Here is a 21,390-nt window from a genome sequence, read left to right on the forward strand (position 1 = left end):
ATCTACCTGGTGGCTCAGGCATCATATTATTTCAAGTCACACAACATGGCTTTTTGTTAGTTACACAAAATGGTTTGATTTTTTAATTTTTAAAATTTAATTAATTTATTCAGATTACACGCAAAATGGTTTTTAAGTTATGTTCTTAACCGGTAAAGTCTTATCTTTGATGTAACCTTCACCTACTTTGTCCAAATAGCTATTTATTGCATAAGTATAGTGTAATGCCAAAAGTAAGCATTTGACATTGGTGCAATGTGTGTATGTAGTTCTACATCATTTTTTAAGTCACATATCTAGATATGTGTAATCACCACTGCAATCAAGAAAGTGATTCCACGACTAGAAAGATCCTTCTTGTGACATCCCCTTGATAATCACCTCTGTTTTCTTGTCCCTACTATCCTTAGAGCCTAGGATCAGTGATCTGTCCTCCTTTTCTCAAATTGTGTAATTTCAAAATTGTTAAATAAAGAGAATATGACATGTGACATTAGATTTGATTTTTTTCTTTAAGCACAAAGCTGTTCAGAATTATTTAAGTGCTCAGCATTCTTTCTTCTTTTTTCTTGTAGACACGATTTTAGTTAAGACTTTTTTTTGGGGGGGGGTATCCTGATAGGTCTGGTTTCAGAATCTTGCCTCTTGGAAGAGAGCCAGACTAGAGATGCTGTTGATTGCTAAATTTGGTTCTCAGAAATGGGTGAACAAGTTCATATATTAAATTAAAAAACCCTCTAATAATGAATATTCTCAAGAGGTGGAAATGCAAAATGTTGCCCTATCCTATTTGGTGACTGTCCTTTCCCTCCATTCTGGAGCTGACTGAGAAAGGGAAGGTGTAGGAAAACTGGGATGTGTATTAACTGAGGGAAGGGACACTAACATCTTATTTCCGTACCTTCTTCAGAGTGCAGGCTGAGAAGATGCTTATAAATATGTGTTGAGTAGATGAGCCCATGAGGGACTAATCCCAAGGGGCCTCCAGGAGGAGAGAGAGGGGTGAACGTCACTGTTATGTATCCCCTTTCTTCCCAAATATAACTTGATATATGGGCTCTCTATACCTGGACAATGTTATTTATATTTTTTGACCTGTTGCTGAAGGTCTCTTCCATCCCATTTTTATACATGGATGTTCTTGGCTTGATGTAAGGAGGAGTAGACCCCAAGGGTATCATCTGTTTGACTCACATTTAGTACTTTGTATTCTGGAAGGCAGAATAATAGAGCACTCAAGGGAGCAGAGTTAGGAATGTGGAGATTTGATGCTGGATTCCCATTTACTCTTTTCTGTCCTTGATGTATGATTCATTCCTTCTATCCTCTCTTACGTATGCACTGGGTGTTAGATATTTCCTTAGGTGAAGTTATTATGAAGTATATAACATATACAGAAAGAGCATAGGTCCCAATACCACAATATTAATTTTCACAAGGTGACATCCCACACTGAGAAACAGAATATTCTTCAAACTCCAGAGTTCCCTTCTTGTTACCTACAACTTATTTCACCCCCCGGCAATGTGTCTCTTAATTTTTAATTTTATTTTTACTTAGTTTTAAACTTATATGAAGGAAAAATTCCCAGACCATCACTTCTGTGTTTGCTTTGCTTAATATCGTTTATGAAATTAAGCTATGCCACTGTATAGTTGTACTTTATTAATTCTTTTTATTGAGTAATAGCTCAATTGTGAACATACAAAATATAATTGCTGGTGGACATTTTTGTTGTAGCCAGTTTTAGGCTTTCTGAAATGAGTATCTGACCATCGTTTGCTTCTTAAGGCTTTGGATGTACAAAGACAAGTGCCTATGCGTAGGATGGCCAGAAACAGATGATGGCCAACTCTCAGCTTTATAAAACCTTTCTAAAATTTTGATGAACATGCTTAACTCATAGTTTGGCAAATCTTGAAGTACGCTGTGGACAGTGCCCAGCATTGCCAATGGTAGGTAGGTGTTAATCTGTGTTTAAAATCACAGTGAAGGCATAAGAGCTCACGAAGCCCAGGTGCTATGTTGGCTTAAGCCTTTCCCTGTTGCTTGTTTGTTTAGGTTGTCTCTACTTCCTGTGACAATGACTCTCCATTGCTTTGTCATGTTTTCTGGGTAGGCTGAATCAGATCCTAGAATATGTGCTTGTAAGAACTGTCCCGCTTCAGGACTTCGAGACATAGGAGAGGAAAGCTAGGAAGTATGCCTCTTCCAACCAACCCACCATGGCCCAGAGAAATAAGCCGTGAATAATACTTGAGGACCTTAGAGATGATTGCCATGTAGTGGACAGCCAAGTAGGGCAGATGGAGGATTTTTTTTTAAAGTATAGTGGATTTCAGGGCAACTAAACATTTAACTTTTTTTAGAAGAGAAACCGGGGAACTGGAAAAACAACTGCTAACAACCTTTTAGTAAGAAAAGAGTCAGAGTTCTCAAGTGCAAAGATTCACTTTATTCAATATCCTCGTCAAATATTAGCATGATAAAAGCCAAGGAAAGGGAGGAGGAAGAGACGGGAAGTGGGTCTGGGGGACTGCAACAGTGGTGGGTCGCCTGTGGGGAAAGCCTGACCTGGGGAGCAGGGGATGGCACCTCAGGACCCTTCGCTCTAACACTCATTCCTGTTGAGGCTCTTGCTGATGGGTGTGGCTGACGTCTTATGCGTGGCCTCACACGTGTAGACGGAATGGCTCTCATATTCCTGTTTGGTCAGCGTGAGGGTGCTGCTCAGGCTGTAGGTGCTGTCTTTGCTGTCCTGATCCGTCAGACTCTTCTGGACTCCATTTTGTCGTTCATTGTTATCTACCTTCCACTTGACGTCGATTTCTTTGGGGTAGAAGTTGTTCAGGAAGCACACGACTGAGGCATGTCCAGTCTGTAACTCCTCCTTGGATGGTGGGAAGATGGACACAGTTGGCTTAGCATCAGCCCCTGAGGAAGGAAGCACAGAGGGTGGTATGAAGTAAGAGGGACGGTCTCCCTTTGGGTGTATTATGTGTGAAGATATGTTATTGACAGACACACAGAAAAGCACACATATCCTTCAGGATAGGAGCAATGAGGCCGCATGTACAATCTTGTTGGTTTTGATATTCCCTAGTTTCTGGCGACTCCTTTGGAAAGCAGATTACATCTGATCCTTTGAAGCCATTCTCAGGTTTCTTTCTATGCCCTTCTTCCCTGGAACTGCGCTCGCCATCAGCTGCAATGGTTCCATGCATCAGACTGAGAGAACGGACCAGTTTATCTGCTCTCCCTGATGTTTAATAGTCAGAACAACAAACATGTATGGTAGGAGCAGAAGTTGGCTTTCATTTTCTCCTGCCTCTTCCAAGAGTTCTCTGATTTCAGCCTTTCCACGGCTCCCTTTGGTGTGGCCAAGCTAAACCCACACTGTGCATGGGGCCTCAAGCCCGGGTCTGTGTTTGGGTGGGTGTCCAGCGACTCTCTGAGCCCTCACCAAGGCCTTCAGGTGAGGACCCTGGTCAGATGGTCTGTACCCACACTGGACAGTTTTTAGCCACATCAGAAGAGGTCAACTGTAATCTTGGCCACCTGCCTGGGAGGAACTGGCAGCTTCACTTCTGACCTTCAGCAGCTGCCAGATGGCTTCTCGGAAACCCCCTCTGTCGGGATGTCAACCCTTGGGTGACAGAGTGATAGTAAAAATGAAAACCGAGAGCCCTTTTACCAAGAAAAACAACAGAATTATGAGCAGCTTCTCTTCCCCTTAAAATAAGTTAATAGGTTTAAAAGGAATTGACATTGTTTTAAACTAATTAAAATGGTTAAATAACTTAAACGATTCTAAAATAGTTTCAGGAGTTAAAAAAAAAAGTCCTTAAATAGCTGCAACTGGCTGGTCTACCACAAAAACAAGTTTTTAAACAATTATGGGATTAAAGCAGCCAAACATTTTTCTATTTTTCTAAAGTACTGGAAAATACATTTATGTTAAATTTTTATTAGTTGTATTTTTGTACAAAGAAAAATATCCTACCTAGCCAGTTAAAATCATGTCACAAATTTACCTTCTTTTAACCAGTTAATATGCCATATAATATAATTTAATGAGAGCTCAGTCAAAGTAGATTTACCATGACTTTTGCTGGTTATAAATTTTTTCCCTCCAAAGAATTATATGCATTAAGGTTTTAATAATACTCTGGGTGAAACAGTTTTCTGTCTTTTATAGTACCTTAATGGAAAATTAAAACATGGAATGTAGTGATAAATGCATTTTATTTCTGAAAGCTCCAGTAAGTCACTGTTTCCCTGTTTTCCCCTTGTTGGTGTAGTGTCTGTCCTGCTTTTATTCTTTTTCCCCTAGTGGCACTGATCTTATCACTGTGCCTTAAGAGAGTGGTTCTCGTGGAGTGAATGGCGCTACTGCGGCAATTGTGTGGCTCTGTGGCTCTTAGCGGCTGGGCGCTACAAATGATTGGGATGGCCGCCAAGCCATTCAATCATAAAGAGGTTGCGGACCATTTCAGCCCCTTGTTGGCGGCATAAAAATACAAAACAACAATAACAACAAAAACAAAAACAAAAAATAACCCCCCAAAACAAAACAACCCCCAAAGAAAACAAAAAAAACTGGGGAAAACAAAGGGCCATATATATTACAAAACTATGGCCACTAAAACATATAATTTAAAAGAAACTGCTTTTCTATTTTTATAATAAAAGAGATAATTTCAAATTTATATTCATGTAGAAATAAGACAAAAATAAGCTGTCAAAAATTGTTCCTGTAGAGTATGTAATTTTGACATTTTATGACACATACTCCAAGAATTACATCTCTCCTGATTATATTCAATAAGCCAACTTCTCGATATGGCAAATAGTCATACCTTTAAACATTTTACTGATTTTTATTTCAGGGTGTGATACTGATTTTTGTAGTTATAAAAAATTTATGAGACAAAAGAGGGAATGCAGCCTAAGGCTCGCCTCACTCAGCTCTGCTATACTGCATTTAATGAAAAAACTCAACACAGTATTTGTGGAAACTGAATACAAATGAATTCTCAGAGCTCCAAGCCCTTCTTTTCATCTATACAGTTTTCAGTCTTTGAGTCACTCAACTTCACTTTTGTCATCCTGAAGTGCCCTCATTCCTCACCTCCTCAAATCTTCCACTAAACATCTAGGAGTTAGTGCTGTCTGCACTTCAACCCACACAGAAGGCAATAGACAATTCTTATGTTCACTCTCCAGTCTAGTCTCTTGGACTAAAGCCTGGCTTTGCTCTTAATCTCAATAGCTTGATAAAACAGAGAAGCTGACACCGATTGCCGTGCCAACTGACGGGCCCCCCCCACTTACTCAAGACGAACAGATTTTTTGCACTCAGTGAAAATTTTAGAACTGACCTTAACTCCTAACATGAAAACCTGTATCTTACACATTAAGAAAGATGAGAAAAATGCACTTACGTTTCAACTCCACCTTGGTCCCGGTGCCGAACGTGAGCCACAGTGAGAACTCTAACATGGCCCCCTTTACAAAAACCTGCCTCTGAAGGCAATCCAACCAGACTGGCCAACCTCAGAGGAAAAGCCCAGCTGTTTCATCTCCATTCCCCTTACAAACCTGTCCTGACAAGCCTAACATTAAGTTTTTTGCTCAGTTTTCACACTGGTTGTTTTTTCAGGCTCTTCTTAACCAAAATGTCACAAATTCACATAAATGATACAACAGAATCAAAAAGTCACAGATATCTGAGCAAAAAAAAAAAACCTACTTACTCTTTAATTCCAGTTTGGTCCCTTGGCCAAACATGAATCACAGTGATTCAGGCCAATGCCCCCCTTCCACAAATCCTACTTTTTCTCACAAATTTGATGTTAGGTTTTCTCACCATCTACACTGTCTCTTTTCTGGTGTTCTTCTATTTAAGTTTTGGGTCACTGGGAACAGTTCATTTAATGAAAAATATCACAAATTCACACAAAAGGCAAAATGGGACCAAAATTTAACAAACAGTTGAGCAAAAGTGTACTTACGTTTTATTTCCAGTCTGGTCCCTCCACCAAATGTGTTCACAGTGATTCACTTTAACTTCTCCCTTTTACAAAAATCTCCCTTGATAGACAATTACCCCTGTCTTCCCACTTTAGTTACTTGGGTTTAGAAAGCCTAAACATTAGCTACTAGCCAACTTCTTGTGGGACAATTTTCCCTCCTCAACACCTAATCTGAGACTGGAATCTTTTTTTTACATCCCTGAAATCCCATTAAGGAAGACACACAACAAAGAACAAAGTAACATGATCAGACACAGGAAAGAATCAGTTGAGAAGAACACTTACGTTTTATTTCCAGCTGGGTCCCGGCTCCAAACGTGTACACACACTGGTTGCCCCTCACTTCCCTCCCGTACAAAAACCGAGTATCGCCTTCTAACCACCGATCAAGGCTTTGTCTGGAGCCAGTTACCCTGTCTGCCTGAGCATTTCTGAAACTACTGGCTATCTTAGTTTTATATCGACACTTGCTCTTCAGAGAAGATGTTCAATCTACTCCCAGCTTTGCTTAGAGAGTTATTATTTATCTTTGCCTTGGGGAATGCCAGAATCTGGTTTCAGAGTTAGATTTTATCCATCAATATAAGACACAGAAACCATGAGACATAGACAGTGGAGAAGAGAGAGCTTGGATTCTACTTACGTTTGAGTTCCACCTTGGTGCCTGCCCCGAACGTCCACCACAGTGGTAGTACTCCATTTCCTGGCTGTACAAAAACCCCTCCTAACTGAAGAGGAACGGATCAGGGGGTCAGCTGCTAAAGCTTAACCCCTTCTCCAAGCACGCTCGCAAGCTCTTGGGCTTCTCTGACAGAGAAATGCTGATTTTCATAGGCAAGATTTGAGTTCTTAGAAGATAATGTAATATCTTGTTACAAAATAGATGAGCTCAGGTGTCCTGAGATCAACCAAGTTCATGCTACCTTTGAACTTAGCAATGAACTGAAGAGACTGAAGAACTTGCTTTGAATTCCAGATTCATTTACTCCAGTCTTGTTTCTCTTGTCAGTATCCATTCCTAACACCCCAAACTTCTTATAGTCCTACCATGGCCTCTGGCATTTGTGAAGCATCTTTCCTGCTTCTGAATACCATGTCCTTCCTAGGATAGCTCAGAAATAGCTGTTGTTCAAGATTCATCTCAAGAACTTATTTCTACCAGTGAGTTTGCTTTACAGACAGTTTGTTAGACCTATAGTACCTATTTGCTCTGAACAGCTGTTGGATTCTTTCTTCCCCACTAGACAGTAAGATGTTTGCTAATTTATTAGCCTGATATTTGGGAACTCTTATTCATTATATTTAATTTACAAGCACTTATCATACATTTGCAGAATAAATGAAAAAAAAAAGCAATTCAAAGTCAATAATATAGATCAGTGCTAGTTATCTACAATAGGCAAAATGTGAGTCCTGACCACTAACTACAACAATCAGCTTTTCTAGAGAAATTGCAACTCTAACCATGGTTAGAGAGGCCTATTTGTTTCTTTTACTTGGAGTTTTGCCAATCTGGAATGGCAGATTATACAATATATTTCACCAGAAGATGGAGAAAGAAAAGAGTTGAGTTGGAAATAGAGAGAAAAGAGAATATGTCAATAGAAACTAAGTGTGTGAAGTAACTGATGAACTCAACCAATATGGATCCTAAAGAGAGAGAATGGGAAGTGATTTTCTCTGTAGTTATGGAAGCGATATCAACCATAAAAGTTGGCATTTGTTAAGAACATATAAACTGCCAGGCACCATTATATTTAGCTATCCATAAGACTCTATGAACTAGACATTGATATCTTCTGTTTATAGCATTAAAGGGAAGAGCTTGGACTTAGGATTGCTGCTCATGTACTTAGTGCACATCCTGCAGGGTAGACACCAGGATAGAAGCAACATGTGTGTGAGAGAACACTGGAGTGGGCAGAAGGAAGACTCCTAGGCCATCTGGGGGTGAGAAATGAGTGGCCAAGAGTGTCCAGATGTCTGTATAGATTGTACTATTGTTTAAATAGTGAAAAAATTTTACAAATACCAAATATTCATCAATAGTTGTTGGGTATGCTAATTTTGTAGAGCACAATAAACACAAATCAGTTGATAGAGGAAAAACAGGTTTCTGGATATTTTCATGAAAATGTAGCGCACTGAATACTGTGTTTGGTCTGATTGTAAAATGGGTCCTGTACTACAGGCTTCTTCTAGAAGGCTCTACAAGCAGTGCTCAGTGGTTTCTCCTGGGACTGCTCAGGAGAGCTAAGGACACATCTTATCCTCCTATCTATTGTATATCTGCCTTTACATGGCATATAAGTTGATCATTACATTCTATAATTTTATAATAGTTCATTTTCTACATTCATTTTATACTAGTCAGAAACAATGATACCACACCACTGAAAAAATTTCTAATTTCTGAGATTATTTTTTTCTCAATTAAATTTGTTGTTGTTTAAATATTTAAAGAGTTTTTTTAAGCCTCTCTGGTTCTGTGTTAGAGATAATTTTTTTTCAGAGACTGGGGGACTATAACATGGGAGTGGACCAGATGAGCTGGCAGCACAAGAGAAACATTTCTGAATAAGCAAGATTTAGTTTGAACAATACACAACTGTAGCAGCAGATGGTCATTATGGAGCTGTGTTCAGCCACACAGTGGTGACTGATAGGTATAGGTGTGGGATCTTTATTCTAGTAAAAATGGAACACTGAGGAGTGGTTGAAATCATCAATTTGGGATTCATCATTCGCAGGCTAAGGATGTCCCAGGAGCATTTGTGAGTCTCTCGTAGGATCTATGATTCTGTGAATTTCTATGTTGGGCACTGATTGATGTATTGAGGAGGAGCTACATTATCAATAAGACAACCTGTGTGGTTCCTGGACTTGATGCATGATAGTGATGGGGATAGGATTCTAGGGGAAGCATTTCAATAAACTTGCCTGTAATGCTACCTCTTATTTCTCCCTCAGCAAAACCAAATAAATTCTCAGAATAATTTTCAACATGTTTGGGAAGAGAAAGGGAGATAGGAAGAAAGAGCAAGAAGGGAAGGGAGCCAGTAAGCCTAAAAACACATCTGTAAATTAACCTAAACACAATACCCAGATTACGTTACTGACAGTCCCTAGATAAAACAATTCCAGAAACATGGCCTTTTTTGTCATCATTAAGTAATTTTTGCCATCATTAAGCAATTTTCCCATCAATAAACAGTCTTTTAAGGGAGCCTCTTTTCATATTGATAAGATCACTTCGCATGTGAGAAACAAACAGTTTTGTTCTCTGCAAGATTTGAGGGGTGTCCCTACCTGGCACCGGACCAGTCTTGTCTGAGATCTCCCTTGAAGTCTGTGGGTTGATATTGTCTTTCCAGTTTATCGGCCACGATAGAGTCCTAGATAGTTAATTCTTGCTTCAGCTGGACTTGTCTTTGGATAGTAAAGTCAAGTCATAAGAGGTGGACTGGTCTCCTTGGCCAGGAATGAGGGAGACAAAGGAGTTCACTTGAGAATGAAGTGCTTCGTTATGCCAGTTTCCACTTGTCCCTGAAGAAAGGCATGCGGGCACAGGTGAAGTCCTTTCCTGCATATGCATGTGTGCATGCCATCAACCTGACCCAAAGCTCTGGTCCCAGTCTGGAAAATGCAGATGTGTCTCTTGCTTTCAGAAGGACATTAGGCTGCAACCCTTTACTATGTGTGGAAGAGAAAACAGTAACTGGTCAGGGTTTACTAACCTCAGAGGAGCTAAGCCACTGAAATTTACATATTGGCTGCTGTGGGTTCCAGCTATTTAATACGCGTGATGCAAGTTGAATTCTGAGCTCTCTGCTTTCACCCCAGTATCTACCTCTGACATATTGTGTTTGGTTGTTTCTGTCATTCTAGTTTTGCTCCCAAGGTGATGTGACTTGGCATACGTGTGTTATATTTTAGTGGCTTCCTTTGGATAGATCATGGAGGAGGAAGGTGCTGAGCTAGCTGTTTTGGAGATGCTGTGTCTTGTCCATGGACATGTAAGGTTATTTGTGCTAACAGAGGAAGTTAAATATAAAGATCAATCTGTAGGGGGTGGCAGCAGTAGTCATTGGATAGCACAGAACAGAAATACAACTGCATGCATTCTGAGTATAAGGGACAAGATCTGTACATAAACTTACTGAGCTAAGTAATATTTTGAGGCAGGAGAGCTAACTGGGAGCCTAACTGTATCAAGCTGCTCCAGTGAGGGCTGTGGGAAGGGATGCACTTCTGTTTACAAATATACTCTTTAGAAACAGTCAGCTGGGCCTCCAAGGGTTGGATGCATGATTATTGGGAACTGAGGAAATCAAAAGAGAGGGTAGAGACTGGCCGAATCTGTGGGAAACACCAAGCAATGACTATAACTTCTTCTAGCCACCTACTTACACACACATTTTCTAGAACACCCAAGGCTGCTGCTGAAGCCAAATTCTTCACTCACCCTTCTGCCCCATAGCACCAAACTAAGCTAGAGAGAGTCCCAAAGAGGAAAATGAGCATTACACCACCCAGCTTGGAGTGGTTTTGCCATGAACTCATTCCAGAAGTAGCTGGTCTAACTAAGCCCCACTGTGGCAGTACACACCACTAATGGGTGCTACAGATGTAAACTGGAGTTGCAGAAATTACATCTCTCTCATCAGTAAAGTTTGCAACATAAAGTATCACAAGGAAGGAAAAAATTCAAATCCCATGGAAGACATACAGACTGATGCAATATTTATTTTTTCTTTTTTTATTTTATTAATTTATTCAGATTACAATTCAGTTGTTATCCCATCACTTGTATCCTCCCATTCCTCCCTCCCTCCTGCTTTCACCCTATTCCCCTCCCCTAGGTCTATGACCGAGGGGGACCTCCTCCCCCACTATATGGTCATAGGCTATCAAGTCTCATCTTGGTAGCCTGCTTATTCTTTCTTTGAGTGCCACCAGGCCTCCCCACCAAAGGGAGGTGGTCAAATATGGGGCACCAGAGTTCATGTCAGAGTCAGTCCCCACTCTCTACCTAACTGTGGAGAATGCCCTGTCCATTGGCTAGATCAGAGTAGGAGTTCAATGTTTACTACTTGTATTGTCCTTGGTTAGGCCAATAGTTTGAGCAGACCCCCCTGGGCCCTGATCCATCCATAACAATGTTCTTCTTGTAGGTTTCTAGGACCCTCTGGATACTTCTATTTCCCCATCTCCTATATTTCTCTTACTTAGAGTCCCAATAGGATGTCCTCACATCTATCCCAATCTCCTGATAAGTGAAGACTTTCATGGGACATGCCTTTTGGACTAGTACCCAATTATAAGTGTGTATATACCATGAATCTTTCTGCTTCTGGGTTTACTCACTCAGTATGATCATTTCTAGTTCCATCCATTTGTACACAAATTTCAGGATTTCCTTGTTTTTAATGGCTGAGTAGTATTCCATAGTGTAAATGTTCCAGTTTCTTTATCCATTCTTCAACTGAGGGACATTTAGGCTGTTTCCATGTTCTGGCTATTATGAATAAGGCTGCTAGGAACATGGTTGAGCATATGTCCTTGTTGTGTGGTGGAGCATTTTCTGGGTATATTCCCAGTTTTCTGAGAAAGCATCAGATAGATTTTCAAAGTGATTGTACAAGTTTGTATTCACACCAGCAATGATGGAGAATTCCTTTTTCTCCACATCCTCGCCAACATGTGATGTCACTTGACTTTTTGATCTTAGCCATTCTGATGGGTATAAGATGGGATCTCAGAGTTGTTTTGATTTGCATTTCTCTGCTGACTAAAGACATTTCTCAGTCATTTGTTATTCCTCTGCTGAGAATTCTCTGTTTAATTCTGAGGCCCATTCCTCAATTGAGTAATTTGGTTTGGTGGTGTTTAATTTCTTGCGTTCTTTATATATTTTCAATATTAGACCTTTGTCAGATGTAGGGTTGGTGAAGATCTTTTCCCAGTTTATGGGCTGTCACTTTGTTCTATTGACTGTGTCTCCTGCTTTACAGAAGCTTGTCAGCCTCATGAGGTCCCATTTATTAATTGTTGACATTAAGGCCTGGGCTGTTGGAGTTCTGTTCAGGAAGTTGTCTCCTATGCCAATGTGTTCCAAGTTATTTCCCACTTTTTCTTCTAACCAATTTACTGTCTCTGGTTTTATGTTGAGGTCTTTACTCCACTTTGACTTGAGTTTTGTGCATGGTGACAAATATAGGACTAATTGCATTTTTCTACATGTACACATCCAGTTATACCAGCACCATTTGTTGAAGATGCTATCCTTTTTCCACTGAATAGATTTGGCTTCATTTTCCAAAAATCAAATGACTATATGTGCATGGATTCATTTCTGGGTCTTTGATTCCATTGATTAACTAGCTTTTTGCTGTGCTAGTACCATGCCATTTTAATTACTATTGCTCTATAGTACAGCTTGAGATCAGGTATGGAGATTACTCCTGAGGATCTTTTATTGTATAGGATTGTTTTAGCTATTCTGGGTTTTTTGTTTTTCCATATGAAGTTGAGAATTGATCTTCCAATGTCTTTAAAAATTGTGCAGTTATTTTGACAGGGATTTCATTGAATCTGAAAATTGCTTTTGGTAAGATGGCCATTTTACTATGTTAATTCTCCCAATCCATGAATAAGAGAGATCCTTCCATCTTCTGATGTCAACTTTAATCTCTTTGTTCAGAGATTTGAAACTTTTTTCAAACAAGTCCTTCACTTGCTTGGTTAGAGTTACTCCTAGATATTTTATATTGCTTGTGGGTGCTAGAAACTGAACTTACATCCTCTACAAAAGTAGGGCACACCTTAAGCATTGAGCCATCTCTCCCAACCCATGCTGTTGGGTTTTAAAGCCTGGAACACTAGCTCTAGCTCTCGAGTCTAGAAGCTGTAAGCTGTAAGGTCTTCAGCCTAGCCCCAAGGCGTCTGGCTCTTCAGAGCCTGGAACTAGAGACCAGGGACAGTTTTACTCCCTGTTCAGGTAGGACAGAGCTGTGACAAGCCATTTCATACCAGTAAAAGGTTGGAAAATGTTAATTTGCAAAATTAGAGTTAATTATACAATAGTTATGTCTCTATATGGCAGAAATGTTGTTTACATATCAAAAATGAAAGCAACAAAAAAAGGAAATTGATCTCACAGTGCCATGAACCTGCTCAAGTCAGGATGCAGTAGCTGTGCCAGCAGATGGCAGTGCTGTATAAGCAATGAGCCTACAGAGGCCCAGTCATGCTCACTGAGAGGGCCTACAAACAAAAGCAATGATCTGAATCTGGTCAGGTCCCCACCCCTATATTGGGATCTATTGTTTTTAGAAAAATCAGTCTCTCTCTTTTTCTCCTTCCCCTCTGTCTCTCTCACACACATGAATGGGTATTACATATGCATATATATGCTTTACACTTCTCAGAACTTTTTAATGAAAGTTTAGACTTTATTTTCAGTTTGTATGGATATTCTTGCCACAAATAAACAGTGATAAAAGCCACAGTCATCAACAGGACCAGTTATTGGGCTTTTAATTATAGCAGCAAACTTGAAAATAAACATTCCTAGTTTTGGTTTTTCAATAAATAATCCTTTAATAATCAATAGTAGGTGATGTTTCATAGATGGTAAATTGTCTCACCAATGCTGCTGTTTTGATCATAGGTCATCTGAAATAGTTTGAGGAATTTTAATAGATGTGGAATTTGATGCATGGAAAACAATACAGATTCAGACTTTGTAATCTGTCCAGTCTGTCATCTATGCAAGACCCCTTTCTTGTGTTATTACAAATCCATTGTTTATGCTTTCTGAGCCCCTAGGATTATTTTATCCTAGAACATTGAATGGGAGCTTCTCAGTGACTAGCTGGACAACATTCTAAGTAATAATGTTATGGGGTTTCTGACCCCTGGGAAAAGACTATAGGCTCAATACAGTTATAATTAAAAGATTTATTGATTACTGTTAGGAGGATGACAGTCCCTGAGACAAACTTGGGCTTTATATGTGAAGGAGGGCAAGGGAAGAATTTTGAAGGAGAGAACCACATGAAGACCTTGAGTATCTGCATAAGCAAGCCAGGAGCTGTTCTGCTTTGCCAAGATTAGGTAGTTAAGGCAACCTCAAAATACTCCTTGATTGTGTGCATGAGCAGGTTACAGAAGCCAAAAAGCAGTAGGCCAACTCCTAACAAGTAGATGGTCATGGCTGTATATTTCTGGGTGGGTGGGGGGCTGTCACTGAGTCAGGGTTATGGGGAACTTATCTTCCAGAGACTGGAGTGAGAGAAAAACAGCTAGTGGTATCAAGATGGATGCCTAACAGAAAATGGAGTTTCTTTGGCTATCATAATAATTTCATGGAAAATATAAAATAATTTGTGGTGGTTTGAATGAGAAACCCTCTCCCTCCATAGGCTCATATATTTGAGTGTCTTGTTCTGCAGTTGGTGGACTATTTAGGAAAGATTAGGGGGTATGGCCTTGTTGGATGAGATGTGTCACTTGGGGTGGGCTTTGAAGTTTCAAAAGCCCACTGCCAGGCCCAGTGTATCTCTCTTGGCTGTGGATCAGGATGTAAGCCTTTAGCAAGTTTTCCAGCACCATACCTGCCAGCCTGCTACTGTGCTCTGGCCATGATGGCTCTGAAACTGTGATCAAGCCCTCAGTTAAATGCTTTCTTCTGTATTCTCCCTTGGCCATGATGTTTCATCAAAGGAATAGTAACTCCAACTAAGACAGCATTATCAATATAACTCTTTCTTATGCACATAGTAATCATGAACAAAGTTAATTAGCTAGCCAGGCTGATGTGTGGCTTGGGGAGCAGACAGGCCAGCCAATGTTAGCAAACAATTATCTCTTAGGGGCCAGTCTTGGCAAATTCACAGTCAAGGGCATACTGTAGACGTGTGTGCTCTTTAACATCTTGATGCTGTTTTAGAGCTGAATGCCACCCACATGCTAATGTCCTTACTCACACCCAGAAACCTAATGAGGGGTAGGCTGTCAGTATCATTCTCTGGGGATGAAGAACAAAACCACAATTCAGGTACTGGATTAGAATCTTGATTGTGCATCTTTTGAGTTTTGTGTGACATTAGGTCAATTCCTTAACTTCCCTAAGACTCAATTTCCTGCCAAGGGATTTGCCTTGGTTTCCAAGCTTAAATGGGTACCTCCAAATTCACAATTCAGATGAATGATATTAATATAATATTAAAAGATCAATGCAGAGCAGCAGTGTTTTGCTTTGTGAGTAAGGAAGGGTTGGTAAGGACTTTTATGGTGTGGCAATTAAGTTGATTATGTATATGTTCATGTCGTGTTTTTGTCACTAGGTGTAGTCAGTGTATAGGCTGAGGGAAGCACCAGAAATGCATAAGAAAAAGATTCTATGACTATTGCATGCTGTAACATGCAAAGTGGCTTCTGTCAGCTGGCAGACTGTAGACAGAGCTGAATAGGGGTGGTCAAGTGCTGGGAAGAGAACTTGGAATCGAGCTTGATGACCTAAGCAAACAACCTTTCATTCCTCCCCCCCCATGTGAGCCTATTCCTTATGTGTAGAATGAAAACAATGGAATAGATGAGATCAGTCTGACTCTATAATACTCTGAAATACTGAGAGATTCCACAGTGCTGGAGCCGGATCACTGCATAAAAGGCAAAGGATTTCAAGATGGTTTGGAGGATGATGAGCTACAGTCCTTGGAAATTTGTATAAAACAGACCAGCAGAAGAAGAAGGAGTAATTCTTTACTACTACTACTACTACTGCTGCTGCTGCTACTACTACTACTACTACTTAATTAATTAATTTTAATGATCTTTCAAGTAGAAGTACTTGCCCAGGGCGACTTGTGGTTTCCTCAATGGAATGTGTTAGAACATTGAGTGTCTGACAATTTAGTAGCAACAAGTCTTACCTTTTTTTCTTTATTAACATGTTAACTTTACATTAAGACTGAAAAGATAAGTCAGGCATGGTGGTGCACGACTTTAATGCTAGCATTTTCAAGGCAGGGGCAGGTGGATCTCTATAAGTTCAAGGCCAGCTTGGTCTACAAAGTGGGTCTAGGACAGCCAGGGTAACAGAGAAACCCTGTCTGGAAAAACAAAACAAAAAAACTAAAGCAAATAAAAACCAAAACCAAAACCAACCAAATAAAACAAAAAACAAAAACAAGACCAAACAAAACAATACCAGAAAAAGTAATCTTGGACAACATTTTCAGTTTAAACCTCCATTGGTAGCCATGCCTTACTCCATGGTAGCTCTTCTTCATGTATTAACGTCTCTGTATGAGGTTATCCTGCAGGACTCAGTCTGTCTATGTCTATTTAAATTTCTTACCTGCTGATCTCATCCTGGCACCTAAGCTTTCACCTGTGGCTCAGCCTGCTTCCATAGATGATGAGACATTGCTAGCTGGAGGTCTGACAGCCTCTCAAAATTCTACATCCTGGATCCCACATGTCTCTCAAAGTTGCTTTCCCTCAGGATTATCCAGCTTAGAGGACACTGTAGCAAATTCTGTGGTTGCTTATGTTTAAATACACGAAGCCGTCACCTTTAAGTTTGTGTTTCTCTCCTACTTCACATTGGCTACATCAACAAAACTTGTCGGAACTTTAAAATATGAAGATTATTTGACCATCTTTCACCACCGCTGTCAGCAGGTCAGAAGTCCTAAGCAGGGAGACACATTCTTACCTGGATACAAGTGTCAAAGGATATTGAAATGAAGGGGAACATTTTTGTATTGTCTGTATAAGGTGTCTCAAAGTCCACCAACAATACGGCAGGTAGCCAATGTCCCTAAGGAAATGTTGTTGTTGCTCTTTATTTGTTTTTCTTTCTTCCTGCTCTGCATTTTGTAGTAGTGGAGTATGACTGGAGGGTGGGGAGTTTTCAGATTTAGGAACATACTTTCCATTTAGAGGTTCATTAGATGAAATGAGGGCCCAGTGGAGGTGAGGAGTGTGCTGTTTAATCCGTGCTTTTGGTTGCATGCAGAAGCCCTGGAAACAAACATCTCTAACAAACTTCATATATCTTGGTGAGTGATAATGGAGAGAAGAGGGTTCAGTTAGGTCATGTATTTCTTGGCCAACTGTCACTAACTGATGTGAGAAAAATCTCCGAGAACGCTATTACTCCATTTTCATGGCAGCTATATGAGTGGTTTTCTGGAGTGTGAGGATTACTACACTAAACTGCCTTCAGTTTTGATGACATAGTAGTCAGGATTCTTTTAAAAAGCAGCCCATGTCAGCCTTAACAGAAATGAAAGTATACACTGTGGGTTCCTTTCTCCGGGAAGCTGGGCTGAGAATCTGGTCAGAGAGTTTATATATATATATATATAAATATAAATCCCTCCTCTGAGTCTCACTAGGTCTCCCCATCCAGGGGACATGGTCAAATATGGGCACCAGAGTTTGTGTGAAAGTCAGTCCCCACTGTCCACTCAACTGTGGAGAATGTCCTGTCCATTGGCTAGATCTGGGAAGGGGTTCGAAGTTTACTGCATGTATTGTCCTTGGCTGCTGCCATAGTTTGAGCAAGACCCCTGGGCCCAGATCCGCCTGTCATAATGTTCTTGTAGGATTCTAGATCCATCTGGATCCTTCTATTTCCCCATTCTCCCATGCTTCTTTCACCTAGAGTCCCAATAGAATGTCCTCACCTCTATCCCACTTTCACGGTAAGTGAAGACTTTCATGGAACATGCCCCTTGTGCTAGTGTCCTCTTATAAGTGAGTATATACCATTTGAGTTTTCCTGCTTCTGGGTTAACTCACTCATTATGATCATCCCTAGTTCAATCCATTTGTCCACAAATTTTGGAAATGCCTTGTTTTTAATAGCTGAGTAGTATTCCATAGTGTAAATGTACCACAGTTTCTTTTTTAAAATTTTATTTTATTAATTTATTCTTATTACATCTCAGTGGTTATCCTGTCCCTTGTATCCTCCCATTCCTCCCTCCCTCCCTTTCCCCTTACTCCCCTCCCCTATGACTGTGAATGAGGGGGATTTCCTCCCCCTTTATATGCTCATAGTGTATCAAGTCTCTTCTTGGTAGTCTGCTATCCTTCCTCTGAGTGCCACCAGGTCTCCCCCTCCAGGGGATGTACCACAGTTTCTTTATCCATTCTTCTACTGAAGGACACTTAGGCTGTTTCCATGTTCTGGCTATTATGAATAAGGCTGCTATGATTGTGGTTGAGCATATGTCCTTGTTGTGTGCTGGAGCATCTTCTGGGTATATTCCAAGGAGTGGAATAGCTGGGTCTTGAGGTATCCCTATTCCAAGTTTTCTGAGATAATGCTAGATAGATTTCCAAAGTGATTGTATTAGTTTGCATTCCCACCAGCTATGGGGGGGGGGTTCCTCCTTCTCCACATCCTTGCCAGCATGTGGTGTCACTTGAATTTTTTATCTTAGCCATTCTGATGGGAGTAAGATGGAATCTCAGAGTTGTTTTGATTTGCATTTCTCTGATGATTGAGGATGTTGATCATTTCTTTAAGTGTTTCTCAGCCATTTGATATTCCTCTGTTGAGAATTCTCTAATTCTGAGCCCCATTTCTCAATTGGGTTATTTGGTTTGGTGGTGTTTAATTTTTTGAGTTCTTTATATATTTTGGATATTAGACCTTTGTCAGGTATAAGGTTGGTGAAGATCTTTTCCCAGTCTGTAGGCTGTCGTTTTGTTCTCTTGACAGTGTCTCCTGCCTTACAGAAGCTTCCCAGCCTCATGAGATCCCATTACCTGGTGGAGGAGATACCATGATCATGAAGGTGGTTTTCCCAGGGCGATCCTTATCCATTGCACAGAGTTTTCTTCAGCCTTCTGGAGGCTAGCTGAGGAAGGCTCTGTCTTGAGAACTGGTCACGAAGAAGGCCTTCTGGGCAGGAGGGAGTGCAGGGCAGCTTTGCTCAGCTAGGCTGGGACAAGAGAAATCTACATCCCTTCCAGAGCGGGAAGGGGGCCTCTGGCTTGTGAAAGGGCAGACCGCACTTGATTAAAATGAAAGCATTCAAGAGTCAAAAACTAGATTTTAATTCACTAAACTTAATGATATAGGAAAGATAAGGACAGAGAGCTGCAGGGGAGAAGTGGGGAGTGCTCCAACCTTCCAGCCTCTTTGCTTTTAGACTAAGTGTACTTGAATACCTGGAGACACTCCCAGGACACTCCCAAGGGCTTGTCTCCAGGGCACCTTTGATATGTTTTTCTTCAAAGAACCAGCTTTTCACACCTTTTATGTGGGTTAGGATATGCAAGGAACCAGCTTTTCAACACATTTGGGTCTTGTGGGTTGTTATCAGCAGGAGGGTCCCCTCACCTATGTCTGAGCACTAAAGCTTACTGGGAGGAAGGGAGTATCTCTGCCTGCAGACAAGGGTCCACAACACACACACACACACACACACACACACACACACACACACACACACGCATGCACGCACGCACGCACACACGCACATGCACACGCACATGAAGATGAATAGCCCATGTTTCTCTTTGTGCTTGCTAACTTTCTGTTATTGTAGCAAAGTACCTGAGGCAATCAACTTATAATGAGAAGAGATTTTCTTAATTCACAAAGGAGGATCCTTTGGTCTTGTTGCTTTTGGGTGACCTAAAGATCTCTTACTAGGCCTGACTTCTTCAAGGCTCTACTACATTACAGCAGTGTCATAGGCTGGTAATGAAACCTTTAACACTTGGAGCTTTGGGGAAAATTCCAAACTCATAAATTCACTGAGAAGGCTGAAAAACTAGGTTCAAAGTTGTGTAGTAATGAAGTGTTCCCTGTAGTGAGAATTTTGGTTTCTTTAAAAACCTAGTTATGTTATGTGAATGTGTTTTTGTTTTAATCGCTGGTGTTGGATTTGGGGCTGCTTTAATTTGTCGACAGCCATTAACTAGAATTGTCTCATGCTGTAGGAGGCAAGTGATTTTTGACAGCTGCAGAGAGTTTAGTTTTGGAGACTCTGGGAAGGGTATAAATGGGAGAGCCCTGAGAAGGCTTGTGGCAGCTGCTGCTTCCCTGCTGTTGCTGAGTTTCTGGATTTCTGATTTATTAGTGGATTGCTGGGTATTGTGACATGGATATTAGAGTCACTGCTTGTGGAAAGCTGTCCTTAGCAGCTCTTGGCTTAAAACATTGGGCAATTCCACCTTGTCTGTAGACTCCATTTTCTATACCTCTGCCTGGCACGTAGCAATCTGAGGTCAGCTCAGGCCACTCTACCCAGACCCTGGGAACTGCTGCCTGACACGTACTAGGCTCCTCTGGATCCTGGGAGGCCACTTGCTCATCTTGCTTCTGTAGCTGCGTTCCCTCAGAGCTCACTCCCTAATCTTGGATTTCTTCCTGCCAAGGACGGATGGGTAGATATCTGCCATCAGGTTTGCACAGCAACCCTGCCCTTACCCTAGATATTGCCTATATAAACCCTGTAAGAATTTTCAATAAGTACCACAGTTTCTTTATCCATTCTTCTACTGAGGGACACTTAGGCTGTTTCCATGTTCTGGCTATTATGAATAAGGCTGCTATGAACATGATTGAGCAAATTTTCTTGTTGTGTGCTGGAGCATCTTCTGGGTATATTCCAAAGAGTGGAATAGCTGGGTCTTGAGGAAGCCCTATTCCCATTTTTCTGAGATAGCACCAGATAGATTTCCAAAGTGGTTGTACTAGTTTGCATTCCCACCAGCAATGAAGGAGTGTTCCTCTCTCCCCACATCCTCGCCAGCATGTGGTGTCGCTTGAATTTTTGATCTTAGCCATTCTGATGGGTGTAAGATGGAATCCCAGAGTTGTTTTGATTTGCATTTCCCTGATGATTAAGGAGGTTGAGCATTTATTTAAGTGTTTCTCAGCCATTTGATATTCCTCTGTTGAGAATTCTCTGTTTAGTTCCAAGCCCCATTTCTCAACTGGGTTATTTGATTTGGTGGTGTTTAATTTCTTGAGTTCTTTATATATTTTGGATATTAGACCTTTGTCAGATGTAGGGTTGGTGAAGATCTTTTCCCAGTCTGTAGGCTGTCGCTTTGTTCTCTTGACAGTGTCTCCTGCCTTCCAGAAGCTTCTCGGCCTCATGAGGTCATATACACTATGGAATACTACTCAGCTATTAAAAACAAGGAATTCCCGAAATTTGTGGATAAATGGATTGAGCTAGAAATGATCATAATGAATGAGTTAACCCAGAAGCAGAAAGACTCAAATGGTATATACTCACTTATATCTGCATACTAGCCCAAGGGGCGTGTCCCACGAAAGCCTTCACTTACCAGGAAACTGAGACAGAGGGGA

At 40.8% G+C, this 21,390-nt stretch overlaps 1 gene segment (V, D, J or C); it reads right to left on the reverse strand.

Annotated features, from left to right (window-relative positions):
- Nucleotides 1-2,432: 2,432 nt before the first annotated feature.
- The window catches only part of LOC311588791 (Ig kappa chain V-III region MOPC 63-like), a 615,711-nt gene continuing 596,753 nt past the window's right edge, over nucleotides 2,433-21,390 (reverse strand). Inside the window, exons 3-4 of the V gene segment in view lie at nucleotides 5,445-5,482; nucleotides 2,433-2,934 (exon numbers count right to left, since the gene is read on the reverse strand).

This window comes from Acomys minous (assembly GCF_964271855.1).
Source record: "Acomys minous genome assembly, chromosome: 17".
NCBI classification, from domain to species: Eukaryota; Metazoa; Chordata; class Mammalia; order Rodentia; family Muridae; genus Acomys; species Acomys minous.